The sequence below is a fragment of the Sciurus vulgaris genome, assembly GCF_902686455.1.
Source record: "Sciurus vulgaris genome assembly, chromosome: 1".
Lineage (NCBI taxonomy): Eukaryota > Metazoa > Chordata > Mammalia > Rodentia > Sciuridae > Sciurus > Sciurus vulgaris.
Genome location: NC_136461.1, coordinates 86672368 through 86686838, shown reverse-complemented (window position 1 = coordinate 86686838; position 14471 = coordinate 86672368). Strand labels below are relative to the sequence as shown.

Genomic DNA, 14471 nt, shown 5'->3' with positions numbered 1-14471 from the left:
TTTTGTGCAGGGTGAGAGATAGGGGTTTAATTTCATTCTGTTGCATGTGGATTTCCAGTTTCCCCAGCACCATTTATTGAAGAGGCTATCTTTTCTCCATTGCATATTTTTGGCACCTTTGTCTAGAATGAGAAAATTGTATTTATTTGGGTTTGTGTCCATGTCCTCTATTCTGTACCATTGATCTACCTGTGTATTTTGGTGCCAATACCATGCTGTTTTGTTACTATTGCTTTGTAGTATAGTTGAAGTTCTGGTATTGCGGATACCCCCTGTTTCATTCTTCCTGCTAGGATTGCTTTAGCTATTCTGGGTTTCTTATTCTTCCAGATGAATTTCATGATTGCTTGCTGTATTTCTGTAAGGTAGTCATTTGGATTTTAATTGGAATTGCATTGAATCTGTATAGCACTTTGGTAGTATGGCCATTTTCACAATATTAATTCTGCCTATCCAAGAACATGGGAGATCTTTCCATCTTCTAAGGTCTTCATCAATTTCTTTCCTCAATGTTTTGTAGTTTGCATTGTAGAGATCTTTTACCTCTTTGGTTAGATTGAGCCCAAGTTTTTTTTTTTTTTTTTTTGGAGGCTATTGCAATAGAGTTGTTTTCCTTATTCCCTTTCAGCTGTTTCGTCACTTGCATATAAAAATGCTTTAGATTTATGCATGTTGATTTTACAGCCTGCTATTTTGCTGAATTCATTGATGAGGTCTAGAAGTTTTCTGGAGGAGGTTTTGAATCCTCTAAATATACAATCTAAATATACAATCATGTCATCAGCAAATAGTGACAGCTTAAGTTCCTCTTTCCTATTCTCATCCCTTTAATCTCTTCATCTGCCTAATTGCTCTGGCTAGAGTTTCGAGGACAATGTTGAATAGAAGTGGTGAAAGAGGACATCCCTGTCTTGTTCCCGCTTTTAAAGGGAATGGTTTCAGTTTTCTCCCATTAAGAATGATGTTGGCCATGGGCTTAGCATAAATAGCCTTTACAATGTTCAGGTATGTTCCTACTATCCCTATTTTTTCTAGTGTTTTGAGCATGAAGCGGTGCTGTATTTTGTCGAACGCTTTTTCTGAGTCAACTGAAATAACCATATGATTCTTATCCTTAAGTCTATTGACATGATGGATTACATTTATTGATTTATGGATGTTAAACCATCCTTGCATTCCAGGGATGAACCCCACTTAATCATGGTGTACAATTTTCTTAATATGTTTTTGGATACGGTTTGCCAATATTTTGTTAAGGATCTTTGCATCTATATTCATCAAGGATATTGATCTAGAATTGTCTTTCCTTGATGTGTCTTTGCCTGGTTTTGGGTATGAGGGTGGATATTAGCTTCATAGAATGAGTTCAGTAGGGTACCCTCCTTTTCTATTTCCTGGAATACTTTGAGAAGTATTGGAATGAGTTCTTCTTTGAAGGTCCTGTAGAACTCGGCTGAGAATCCGTCTGGTCCTGGGCTTTTCTTGGATGGTAGATTTTTAATGGCTTCTTCTATTTCATTGCTTGATATTGATCTGTTTAAATTGTGTATGTCCTCCTGGTTCAGTTTGGGAGGAGCATATGTCTCTAGAAATTTGTCAATGTCTTCGGTAGTTTCTATTTTGTTGGAATACAGATTTTCAAAGTAGCTTCTCATTATGTTCTGTATTTCAGTGGTGTCTGTTGTGCTATTTCCTTTTTCATCACAAATTTTAGTAATTTGAATCTTCTCTCTCCTTCTCTTTGTTAGTGTGGCTAAGGGTTTGTCTATTTTGTTTACTTTCTCAAAGAACCAACTTTTTGTTTTGTCAATTTTTTGAATTGTTTCTTTTGTATCAATTTCATTGATTTTAGCTCTCATTTTAATTATTTCCTGTCTTCTACTACTTTTGCTGTTATTCTGTTCTTCTTTTTCTAGGGCTTTGAGCTGTAATGTTAGGTCATTTAGTTGCTGACTTTTCATTCTTTTTTGAAATGCACTTCATGGAATGAATTTTCCTCTTAGTACCACTTTCATAATGTCCCAGAGATTTTGATAGGTTGTATCGTTGTTCTCATTGACCTCTAAGAATTTTTTTATCTCCTACCTGATGTTTTCTGTTATCCATGTTTCATTCAATAGCATATTATTTAGTCTCCAGGTGTTGGAGTAATTTCTGTTTTTTATTTTGTCATTGATTTCTATTCTCAGTCGATTATGATCTGATAGAACACAAGGCAGTAGCTCTATTTTGTTGCATTTCCTAAGGGCTGCTTTGTGGCATAACATATGGTCTATTTTCGAGAAGTTTCCATGTGCTGCTGAGAAGAAAGTGAATCCACTCGCTGATGGATGGAATATTCTATATATGTCTATTACATCTAGGTTATTGATTGTGTTATTGAGTTCTATGGTTTCTTTGGTTGGTTTTTGTTTGGAAGATCAATCTAGTGGTGACAGCGGTGCATTAAAGTCACCCAGAATTATTGTGATTATTGTGTTGTGTTGTGGTCTATGTGATTCCTGAAATTGAGAAGAATTTGTTTGATGTACAGGGATGCACCATTGTTTGGGGCATAAATATTTACTATGGTTATGTCTTCCTGATTAATGGTTCCCTTAAGCAGTATGAAATGTCCCTCTTTATCTCTTCTGACTAACTTTGGCTTGAAGTCCACTTTATCTGATATAAGGATGGAAACCCCCACTTTTTTACTGAGGCCATTTGCATGGTAGGTTTTCTCCCATCCTTTTACCTTTAGTCTGTGGATGTCTTTTTCTATGAGATGAGTCTCTTGCAGGCAGCATATTGTTGGGTCTTTCTTTTTATTCCTTTCTGCCAGTCTATGTCTTTTGATTGATGAGTTTAGGCCATTAACGTTCAGGGTTATTATTGAGATATGATTTGTATTCCCAGTCATTTGGCTTATTTTTGGTTTTTAAGTTGGCTTGGTTTCTCCTTTGAGTTGTTTTTCTCTAAGGTAGTTCCTCTCTTTGCCGACCTCCATTGTTGTTTTTCATTTCCTCCTCATGGAGTATTTTGTTGAGAACATTCTGTAGCGTAGGCTTTCTCTTTGTAAATTCTTTTAACTTTTGTTTATCATGGAAGGATTTTATTTCATTTTCAAATCTGAAGGTTAGTTTTGCTGGGTATAGGATTCTTGGTTGGCAACCATGTTCTTTCAGAGCTTGAAATACGTTGTTCCAGGCCCTTCTCTTGTAGAGTCTGGGTTGAGAAGTTGGCTGCCATCTGTATTGGTCTCCCCCTATATGTAATCTGATGTTTTTCTCTCGCGGCCTTCAAAATCCTATCTTTATTTTGGATGTTAGGCATTTTCATTATAATGTGCCTTGGTGTGGATCTGTTGTGATTCTGTGCATTTGGTGTTCTGTAAGCCTCTTGTATTTGATTTTCCATTTCATTCTTTAGGTTTGGGAAATTTTCTGATATTATTTCTTTGAATAGGTTGTTTATTACTTTGGTTTATATCTCTGTGCCTTCCTCAATCCCAATAATTTATAAATTTGATCTTTTCATGATGTCCCATAGTTCTTGGAGATTCTGTTCATGATTTCTTACCATCTTCTCTGTTTGGACAACTTTATTTTCAAGATTAAATATTTTGTCTTCATTGTCTGAGGTTCTGTCTCCCAAGTAGTCTAGTCTGTTGGTGATGCTTTCCATTGAGATTTTTATTTGGTTTATTGTCTCCTTCATTTCAAGGATTTCCTTTTGGTTTTTTTTTAGAATCTCTATCTCTTTGTTGAAATGATCTTTTGCTTCCTGCAGGTGCTCTTTCAGCTTATTGGTATTATCATTCATTGCCTGCATTTGCTTTCTTATCTCATTATTTGCTTCGTGAATCATCTTAATCATGTATAATCTGAAGTCCTTTTCTGACATTTCTCCTAACATACCATCATTGGATTCTATTAATATAGGATCTAGATCTGTTTGGAACATTTTCTTCCCTTCTTTTTTCATGTTGTTCATGTATCTTCCCCTCTAGCAGTGCAGATCTGGGGTATTGCAGATTTCCCCCTATAGGCTTATAGTGGCCCTATAGGTTTCCAAAACACTTTCTTTAAGGGGAGATCAATATTAGCAGTGTCCAATTCAGACACTATGCAATCCTAGACCAAATAGCCCCTATGAGGACAATAACAAAATTGTCATAATAAACAGAATGAGTACAAATATGATCTTCAGTAAAACAAACAGATTTGCAATAAGGTCTGCAGTTTCAAATGGAGAACAAAGAGGATGCAGAGGGATGTAGAATGTGACTGTTAATGGGATAAGAAAAGAATATACAGAAGTTCTAGAAAATAGAAAGTGTGAGTGTAATCAAAAGAAATCAGATGTTAGCATGCAAAAAAGGGAGAAAGAGACTGTGAGGGAACAGGTAAACAAAAGGAAAAGAGAGCAAGAAAAGTAAAGAAATAAAAACTTAAATTTTTTCAATAAGGAGAAAAAAGAAAATCTACAGTATAACACTCATATAGTAATGAAACCTCCCAGAATTCAGTAGCCTGATGCATGAGAGGTACCTGACAATGAGCTTCAAGCCTCCAGCAGGCATCTCAGGATGGGTTTTGACCCACCTAAAGATTGGAGCTCCGGCTTCCAGGATTATCCAAGATGACCACACTGGCTTCGAAATGTGTTGGTAAATGGGGAGCTGCAGCTCAGGGTGTGGCCGTGGTCAGCAGGAGGTCCTGGAGGTGGGATGCGGTTGGTCAGGCAGGGGTCCTGGAGGTCAGGTGTGTTTGGTGTGGTTGTGGGATCCTGGAGGCCGGTTGCAATCAGTCGGTCTGGGGTCCTGGTGATAGGGCGCAGTCAGTTGGTCTGGGGGTCTTAGCAGCAGGGAGCAGACAGTCGATGTGAGGGCCCCAGAGGCAGGGAGTGATCGGTCGGGTTGAGGGATCCTGGAGATGGTGCTCAGTCAGTCTGGCCAGGGGTCCTACGAGGCCTGGCTATTGTGTCAAAATCTAAGTTATTTTTATTTTCACAAAAGTTCTCCCTGTAAGGTGGGAAAAATGGACACCAATAATTCCAGGCTTACTTTGGTACCATGAGCAAGAAGAATTGCCTCTTCCCCAGTAGTTTCAAAGTTCCCCGGGAGGAAACAACTTCTATTGGTAAGGTGTTTGTCCATAGTCCATTTCAGAATGCACTTTTACGTGTGTGTGTGTAGAGTGTGTGTGTGGGTGTTGCAGGAGATCAAGCCCAGGTCCTCCCACATGCTAGGCTACCATTGAGGAGCTCTACTGTCAAGCTATGTCTTCAGTTTCTGAATGCAGCTTGGGAACCATCTTTATATAGGCTTCACTTAGCTCCCTTTCTGCTGCTGGGCCAGTGCCATTTATTCCTATGTAAGAATGAAGTATGGATAACCAAAGGCAGGTTCAGAAAACAATAAATTATCTCTATGGAATATAAAACAACAAATTCCTAGAAGCAGAGATCAGAATGGCGGTTAACAGGGACTGGGTGTGGTGAGGATTGGAGAGTTTGGTCAAATAATATAAAATTTTGGTTATATAGAAGCAATAAGTTCAAGAGATCTATTGTACAACACGTCCACTATAGTTTATAATAACGCTGATGATTGCTAAGGTAATATATTTCAAGTGTTTTAACACAAATTAGCTAAGTATGTGAACTAATGAATATGTTAATTATCTCAATTTAGCCATTCTATTATGTATGTATTTCAAAACATCATGTTGTATATTTCATTTTGTTCATTAAAAATAAGTAAAATTTTAAAAAGAAGCATATGTCATCTGCACTCTATTTAGAGCTGGCAAAGACTTCACATCTCTTCATCTCAGTTTGTCCACGTAAAAGAGTACAAGCATGGAGTACCTTTTCAAGCAGTGACAGTACCTAGGTAGTCTGGCTCATAGACTGTGCTGCTCCTTCCATTCCTCCTTAACATCTGCACTGCATGCTAAAGTGATTCAAATGAATCAAGAAACAGTGCCACAGTGACTGCATTTCAAACCTAGGAAAACACAGGACACTAGAACTGCAAAGGTCCCTGAAGAGGCAGTCACCTTTACCATTCCTCCAATTTCAGCAAAGGTCTTGCTTTTACATTTCCATAGCGCACAAGAAAAGTACATGCTTATGATTTTCATGGAATAATATTCTACTAAAACCCCTGGTGATGCATTGCAACCTTCATTCCATCCTCCTCGGGAACCTTGGAAATATGTTAAAGCCAAGTAAGGCTTTCACGTGATGCTTTCATGAGGTAGCATGAAAATGCAGCTCCCATAGTTTCATCTTTAGTAATATATTTTTAAAGAAGTAAAGTAATTGATCTTCACTACTTCCAATTCTTCATATAATCTTAACTTTGTCATTAAATCACAAACTCTTCCATCAATCATTTGTTATTTAGGTGCCAAATTCTTGTTCCACTAAATTTTCTTTATTAGCTTCAGTTTAAACGTTTTAAATTGCATCTCTGAACCCCTTGAAAATTCTGAATAATGTCCTTTAGGGCAGAGGGAATCTGAGCCTTACAGACTTTCTCATCAACTGAAAACCCCAGTAATGTTTTCAAACTTGGAAAAGGATCACAGGGTCTGTAGATAAGGTTATTCCAGGATTCTGAGGAAATCCCAACACTTTCCAGACCATCTGGTCAAAATCTAATTGCTAATGGATAAACAGAATTTCTTTTCTTTTTGTTTTGCATCCACAAATGTAGCCTTAAGGGGAATTAAGCCAGGAGTTTTTGAGAACACCTGGCACAAAAGATCTGTTGTCAAAGAAAGCTAAAGAGATAATTGATAATTTCGGTACATCAAACCACACAAAATTTTCCTTTACTAATTGATGAGAGAGAGAGAGGGGGTTCCTATGTAAAGCATTTTCAAATCTATGCCCTACCTTTGTCTAATAACTCACTCCCAGTAGTTAGAATAGACTTAATTTCTTCTAAAATATATGAATACCAGTGAGGACTTAGATTTTTTTTTCCCCCTGAAAAAAAAAAAATGATTCTGTAGCTTTAATTGTGCATGGACCTGAAAAGGTTGTCATGGAGATGGGAATCTGTGATAGGGCTGCTCCACTTCCCTGGCCTTGTTCTGAGCCTCAAGTGGAAGGTTCTATTGTTAGAGTGGGATTTCAACTTCTGCTAATAAACCCTGTGTGCAATGTTTTAAAGCGTTTTTGTTCATGCTACTGCCTTTTGTTTCTGAAAGCAACGCAGGTGCTCAAAATGACAATAATGAGAACGTTTTAGAACATTCTGTTTGTGATTGCTGTGGAACACAAAAATGGTGTCCAGCAGGCTCTCACAGTCACTCCAGCTCCTGCCATAGTTTGTAAACGTTTGCCACCTAGTGGTAACATTTGGGAAATGCTGAATGACAGTGCTAAACATTCTCATCTTTTAGATATTAGAAGAGAAGAGAATAAGTACTTTTAGATTCGTCATTTTAAAACCAGCTATTTAAAATTGTAATTTTCCAATTATTCCTAATTTAGTTTTATTAAATCATGTTTTAAAGGTATTTATTTCACTTACCTTTTGAAACAATAAAACATTGTTTACAGTATCTGTTATTTGATGATATCTATACAATCTACAGTAATGTTCCCTTTTTGATTTATGATATTATTTCTGCCTATTTTCTTTTTCCTTAATCTAGGGCTATATAAGTTGGTTTAACGAGCCAATTTTTGGTCTTGTCGGTTTATTCTGTTTTTTTGTTGTTGTTGTTGTTTTTTATTTTTGTTTTGTTTTTCCCTATTTACTGGGCATGTGCCTTTTTTTTCCTCCTACTTGCTTTAGATTTGATGATCTTATAGCTTCTTGAGATAGAGTCTTTCTTTTCTAGTACGTGCATAGACATCTGTAAGTTTTTACATATTTAAGATTTTAGTTACATTCTCTGTATACTTTAATATGCCAATTATGTTATCACTTATTTCCAGATATTTCCTAATTTTCATTGTAGGTACTTTTTTAACCAATATATTATTTATAACTGCATTAATTAATAGCAAATACTAAGGGTTTCCCCTGCTTTTTTGTTACTAGATTTCTATTTTAATTCTTTCTTCAGAGAATATAATTTCCTTTGAAATTTAAAATAGTTTCTTCAGGGGTTATTATTATTATTATCATTATCATTATCATTTAGAGTGCTGAGGATTGAACTTGTGTCCCCATGCATGTTCGGCAAGTGCTTTACCACTGAGCTGCGCCCTCAGTCCCAAGGGAATCATTATTTAACATACTTATGGCATCTATACACTGTGCTTCTCTTCACACTGTGACCTAAAATGCCTTTAAGACTCAGCTCAAATGTCCATTACTCAATAAAATCTTTTTCAATTCCTTCCTTCCTGAGCCTCCTTAATCAGAAACAATTACTCCTCCTATTGTGCCCCCTGGCATGTTGTTCTTAGTACTACTCAATACTGATGTGTGCACCTGTGTGCCCATCTATTACCAGGCTAAGTAGTTCTTTGGGATGCGAGTGCTCTATTACTTTGTTCTTCCTCTGTACTTTGGTACTAGTGGGGGTGTAGGAAGCTTCCAGTAAATGTTCCCTAAAATAATGATTCCTCTGTTTTGCACCTTCTAGCCTTCTCTAGAACCATCCTGCCCCTTATCTAGCCTTCTCCAGAACCATCCTTATCTTTATCCTTATTGTTGTTTCCCACTGATCTTCTTTTAGTCCCTCCTCAGCAGGATGGCATCTTCTGCTTCAGGACCTGTACACATGTAGTTCCTCTGCTTGGGATAACACTCTTCTCTCCCCTTTCACCTGGTTAGCACCTGTTCAACATTTGGCTCTCAGTTCAGGTATCTCCTTTTGAAGGAGGATTTCCTCTCAAGTTCTCAACGTGTAGATACACTCTTTGCACAATATTCTTATTATTTGTGTGTTTCACACATTGGTTTTGTAAGAAAACCCACGAAAACCACGCTGGACACGGGAAATCACATAATAGGGTTTATTAAGCAAACAGAGTGTCTCCCTGCAGGGTAAGAGAGAAAATGAGAGGAAAAGAGAAAGGGCGTGGGCTAGAGAGAGTGGAAAGCCAGGAGGAGACAGAAAGCAAGTGAATAGGAGAGAGAAAGCATGAGAGAAAAGATGGTGGGGTAGCTACCCTTAAACAGTTGAATTCCGCAGGGCTAACGGGACCAATAACAGAGAAGGATACTTGCAAGCTGACTGATGAACCAATAGCTAGCTAGGATGTTCACAGATTGACAAGTAGTTGGGAGGCGGGGAAAATGGCTGCAGTGGAAAGGGTGAGGAGAGCAGCTTTCAGACTGACAAGCTAGGTTGTGATGCAACGGAAAGGATGAGGGAGCAGCTTTGTACTACAGGTTTTATGTTACCAGGCAGTTATTTGGTTCACGTCTACCTCGTTCCATAGTATGGAAGACCTCTGGTGACTGGAACTACACCAGATTTTGTTCATGGTGGTATCTCCATTCCCAAAAAACAGTATCTGCCTTATTTATTATAGCTGAATTAAATATTAGTTCATGATTGCATGTTTGAAGTTTTCACCAAAATAATTCTAATTCTTATAAAATCAATTGGAGAACTTCTAATCATATTGAAAATAAATACACCATTTAACCAGTCTATTGAAGGGAAATATACTCATGTAAATACTTAAATTATCAAAACAATAGCAACAAAAAAGATTGCAAAACAAAACAAAAAAACCCTCTGATATCTATCTGTATATCTATCTCTGTATATCTACCTACCTACCTATTTATCTTTATATCTTTCTAATTTTTCTTCAATTGACTCAAGTACATTTTCCGGTGGCATTTTCAGTCTTCTTTTAGACAGAAAATGCACAAACAACCATGAACATGAGTATGGAATGTTAGACTGAAAAATCACAGACTTTGGAGTCAGGTCTGTTTTCAAATACCTTGGCTAAGCTCTAGATGGAATAGCCTTTTAGAATTTCAATGTCTACATCTGTAAAATAAGATTTAATAAAACTGTTTTATAGGACATTTTCAGAGATTAGCTACTCTTAGTTTTAGTCATCCTTGTTAATCTTCGTTAGCCAAGGTTAATATCTACTATGTGCTGAAAATGTAAACATAAATAAGATATGTCCTGGAACTCAAGTAGACTTGTAATAGAGATCAACACACAATTCAGTGATTATTATAGCAAGAGGTAACAGTGCCTTAAATCAGTAATTGTAGTGACAGTGATAAGTGTCTGGCAGGGTAGGCTTCATGGATGGCCTCATGGGGTGGGTCCCTGGTGCTAGCAGTGGAAGGCTTAATGAGGAGATGGTCTTGCCAAACTTCTCTTATATTAGAGGCATTTTGTTATTGCATGCTTAATGCACTGTTTGGGCCAAATTCTGTCCCTTCTTGAATAGTGGGTATGTGTAATTTTTTAAATTTAATACTTCCAATTTTAACTTAAAATGTGAGTCATTATTAATTTTCCATATTACTACAAGAGTAATGAAGCCTCAATACTTTGTTACATTTAAAGCACACATCTATATATACAATACATAAATAGATATACAACGTATCTCCCATAGTAAAATTTCATGGGGATAATTGTTAATTTCCTTAATCTTAACAACAATCTTATTTACAGAAGAGGAACTGAGGACTGATAAAGTTAAGTAATAAATATCTTAACCAAAGTCACAGAAATAATAAGCATGACAGATATGGAAGTCAAACCCAGATAACCTAGCTCCAGAGTTCCAGGCATAACTACAATTAACTCTGTAAAGTACAATTAATAATAGCAATAGTTACATGTCCATCACCTAACACCTCACCTCATACAAAGGAAGTATTCAATACATTTTATCTTTTATTAGTTAAGTCTACTTAGTGGAGATATTTATTTAACATATTTTTCTAATTGAGTTAATTCTCGGGAAAATATTTCAATATCTTATTCCTCTAGTTTTTGCCAATAGATGTAGGCAAATCACTAATCATGGCCAGTATTTTTGCCTTTCAAGAGCCCTCTTGTGGAAAATTATAATAATCCAGGAAACATTTTTGTTAATTTAAGATTTTTTTAAATCATATACATGGGAAGAAAAACTCAATGTAAAGAAAATTCACTAATATTTCTTGATCTAAGATTGCTTTTAATTTCATTGACTGTACCAAATATATTATTGATGGCTCACAATATGAAATTAAGTAGGTAAAATATGACAGTGTTGTAAAAATATTAAAAAACAATTTCACAAGAAAATGGAAATCTAGTCAGTAAGTTATAGTAAAGAAAACTTTGCATGACACTACAAACTGTTTTTACTAAGCATTTAAATTATTAGGTAAGCTCAAAGGTAAAACATGGCAGATAAAAATCTACTTATCTAAAGAGTAATTACAACATTAGCATTTAATGTAAGTGATAATATGCTTTCCTTTTGCATCATTTATTCATTTTAAAACAAGTTTGACTAAGAAATTAACCTTGAACAAAGAATAACCCTGAATATGTTTAGATATACTATAGTATTTAAAAGGCTCTTGGAGCAATTAAAGGTAGAAACTGATTAAATATTAGCATTAAGATGAATCATTTATTAGTTTGATTCTATTGTGAGAGTTTAATGGATGCCTTTTACTGGAGAAATATTCTCCTGGCATCAAGTATTTATTTGTCTCTAATATTCTCTGGCTTGGTGTTGTAGAAATGTGTATTACAGTGACTTTATCTCTACTTTCATTTTAAAAAATGATGCTGTTATCTGCTCTTAAAGCAGGGAGACAGCTGCATGTTCTGAATCGTGAGTGGTCCTTAGACGTGTGCTTTTTTCTTGTTTACTTTTTTCCCGTCTCCACTCTGAAAATAGAGATGACATGAAGAATTTACAGTTCTTTCTAAATGAAAATGCACATGGTCAAAATATCCTTTAATTTATGAGTATACTATTTAAGTAATTACCAAACCTCGTCAATTTAACTTCTTAGGAAGAGCTCATTGTTAACATCTAATTGAATTTACTTCCAACAAAGATGTTTATTGAGTATCCCTACCATTACTTGGGTAATTTTATGGTCATTCCTCTTATAACCTTCATAATAATGAACTGTCATAAAACAGAGTAATTAAGTGGCTTCAGGTCCTAGAGTAAGTAAATGCAGAGCAGGGACTGAGTCCCGATCTTCTGACTTCATTGGTGGTTCCTCAACTGTTTTGCACTGGAATCCTTGCTGCCAAAGTTTACCTAGAAGGTAACTGTGGTGCTTCTAGGTTTGGGTTGGATTTGAGAGCAGTCATGACCTGGATTTTCAGCATGCCTCAGAGAAATTTTTTATGTTTCATATTTTGGAGTTTTTGGAATGTCTTATTTGACAAGGGAGTTCTGCAACTAAAAAGTAGTTGAATTCTAATTTAAATACATATGCTGTCTCCTAATTTCTACCTCTCTGAATAGGGAGAGATAGAAGTTACCTTCTATGACTATGATTACCATTACCATTACCCACCTTTTGCACCTTATCTCCCTGTAGTTCATTCTGAGTGCTGATTGAGTTAGTTTAAGTAAATACAACTATTTTGCCGTACCCATGTTTCTGTTCCAGCTATATTTGAGATGCAAGCCAGAAAGAATGAAGAAGTAGGGCCTAATAGGAAAGGGAGCCCAAGTGAAGAGCATGAATCAAGCAAATCAGGGTTGCTGCTGCTCTTGGTAACTCTACATCTCCATTCTCACTGAATATCTCTTTTGCTTCAGTCATGCCTTCAAGTTTCCATCTCATTCCTGTGTAAGAATTACCCAGCAAAAGTTGAAAATGAATTCAGTGATGGATAAGAGCAATCCCAGAGAGAGAATGGCTATTTCCAAGACAGAGTGGTTTCCCCTAAGCACAGACCTCAGACCTTAGCTAGGGGTAGATGTACTGTACTTTGATCTGGAAAGAGACTTATCTTGTTAAACAGATTTGCTTAGCTAGGATCCCTATTATAATTTGGGAACTTTCAAGAAAATTGTAAAAACCAAAATGGCTGAAAGTTTTGTGTAGTCACAATGTATGGGTTTTGTAGAACACACACACTTAGGTTTTCAGACAAGCTGGAATATCTAGCTGCTGTTGACCTGGGGTAAGTTATCCCTCAAAGACCAGTTTCTTCATCTATAAAGTGGAAATAATGACACTAAGGTTATTTTGTGGAATAAATGGATTATCTTACAAAAAAACATAATAAAGTATTTAAATAAGATTAAAATATTAATGTTCTTCCCTAAATTTGGGGCTAATAATAAACTTGAGTAGTTTACTCAGAATTTGCATAGTTTACTTTAGAACTATACTCTTACATACCATTCCCTAGCATTTCCAGGTTAATTGTAATTGCTCAATCTGTTCTCTGCATGTGTCTGAATTTGATTTTTCCCTATCTGAATTTTCCTCTCTAATGCCCCTTATTCAGCTTTGAACTGCCCTTTGTTTATCAAAGCCACTTATATGTTAATTACTTCATTGTAATAATATTAAAAGAATGAATAAATTAGGTACCCACTATTTAAAAACATATTTCTAATCTTCTATAAAAATCAAACAACAACTGCCTGACAATTTTGATTTGTACCAAGCTTCTCAAACCATAATTTATTAATCTAGTAAGCAAATGTATCACTGGATGTTCAGTATCTACCAAGCACTGAGATAGAGGCTAGGGATTGAAAAGTGAGAAAAAGAGTAGAAATAACCACAAGAGAAAAAGGTGATCAAAGACTATAAGAGGGTTGTCCTAATCTATATCATAAAAAGGGAAGTAGCGAAGATCTGAGGAATGTGTCAATTACTGACTTATTAGCATTTGCATTTTTTCAGTTGTTGGATTTATTTATTTATTTATTTATTGTACCAGAGATTGAACCCAAGGATGCTTAATCACTGCTGAGCCATCCCCAGCTCTTTTTATATTTTATTCTGAGACAAATCTTGCTAAGTTGCTTAGGACTTTGATAAATTGCTGAGGATGATTTGTATTTATGATCCTCCTGCTTCAGCCTCCTGAGCTGCAGGGACTACAGGTATGCACCATTGCTCCTGGCTTGACTTGGCTTTTACCTAGCTCCTCCCATTAGCATATAAAATATATGAAGGCAGAACATCATACTAGGAACATAAATCCTTATCATGTGATGAATAAATGAGTAGTTGCATTACTGGTTGGAGAGAGTGCTTCAAACAGAGAGTAAAGTTTGTGACAGAAGTACAGGTGGAAAAATCTTGAGGCTGAGGGACAGGCAACGGTTGAGGAAGAACTAGAAATGGAACTGGCAGGGAGGCAGGTGACCATGTCGAAGAATGTGGGTCTTATCCTAAGACATCTCGAGCATCATATTATCAGGTCTCTTCACTTCTTGATTTATTTCTGATGAAATATAAAACCTTCCAGCTCCTAGGAAAAAGAAAACCTTAAAATCAACCACTCAATAATGAGAACACAAAAATCAAGGAGGAGCTGATTAGC

At 36.2% G+C, this 14471-nt stretch overlaps 1 protein-coding gene across 1 annotated transcript in view; it reads left to right on the top strand.

The window, feature by feature from the left end:
• PLPPR5 (phospholipid phosphatase related 5) overlaps positions 1-14471 on the top strand; it is a gene marked incomplete at its 3' end in the record, with an annotated part of 289985 nt that overhangs the window by 28897 nt on the left and 246617 nt on the right. The window lies entirely within an intron of this gene.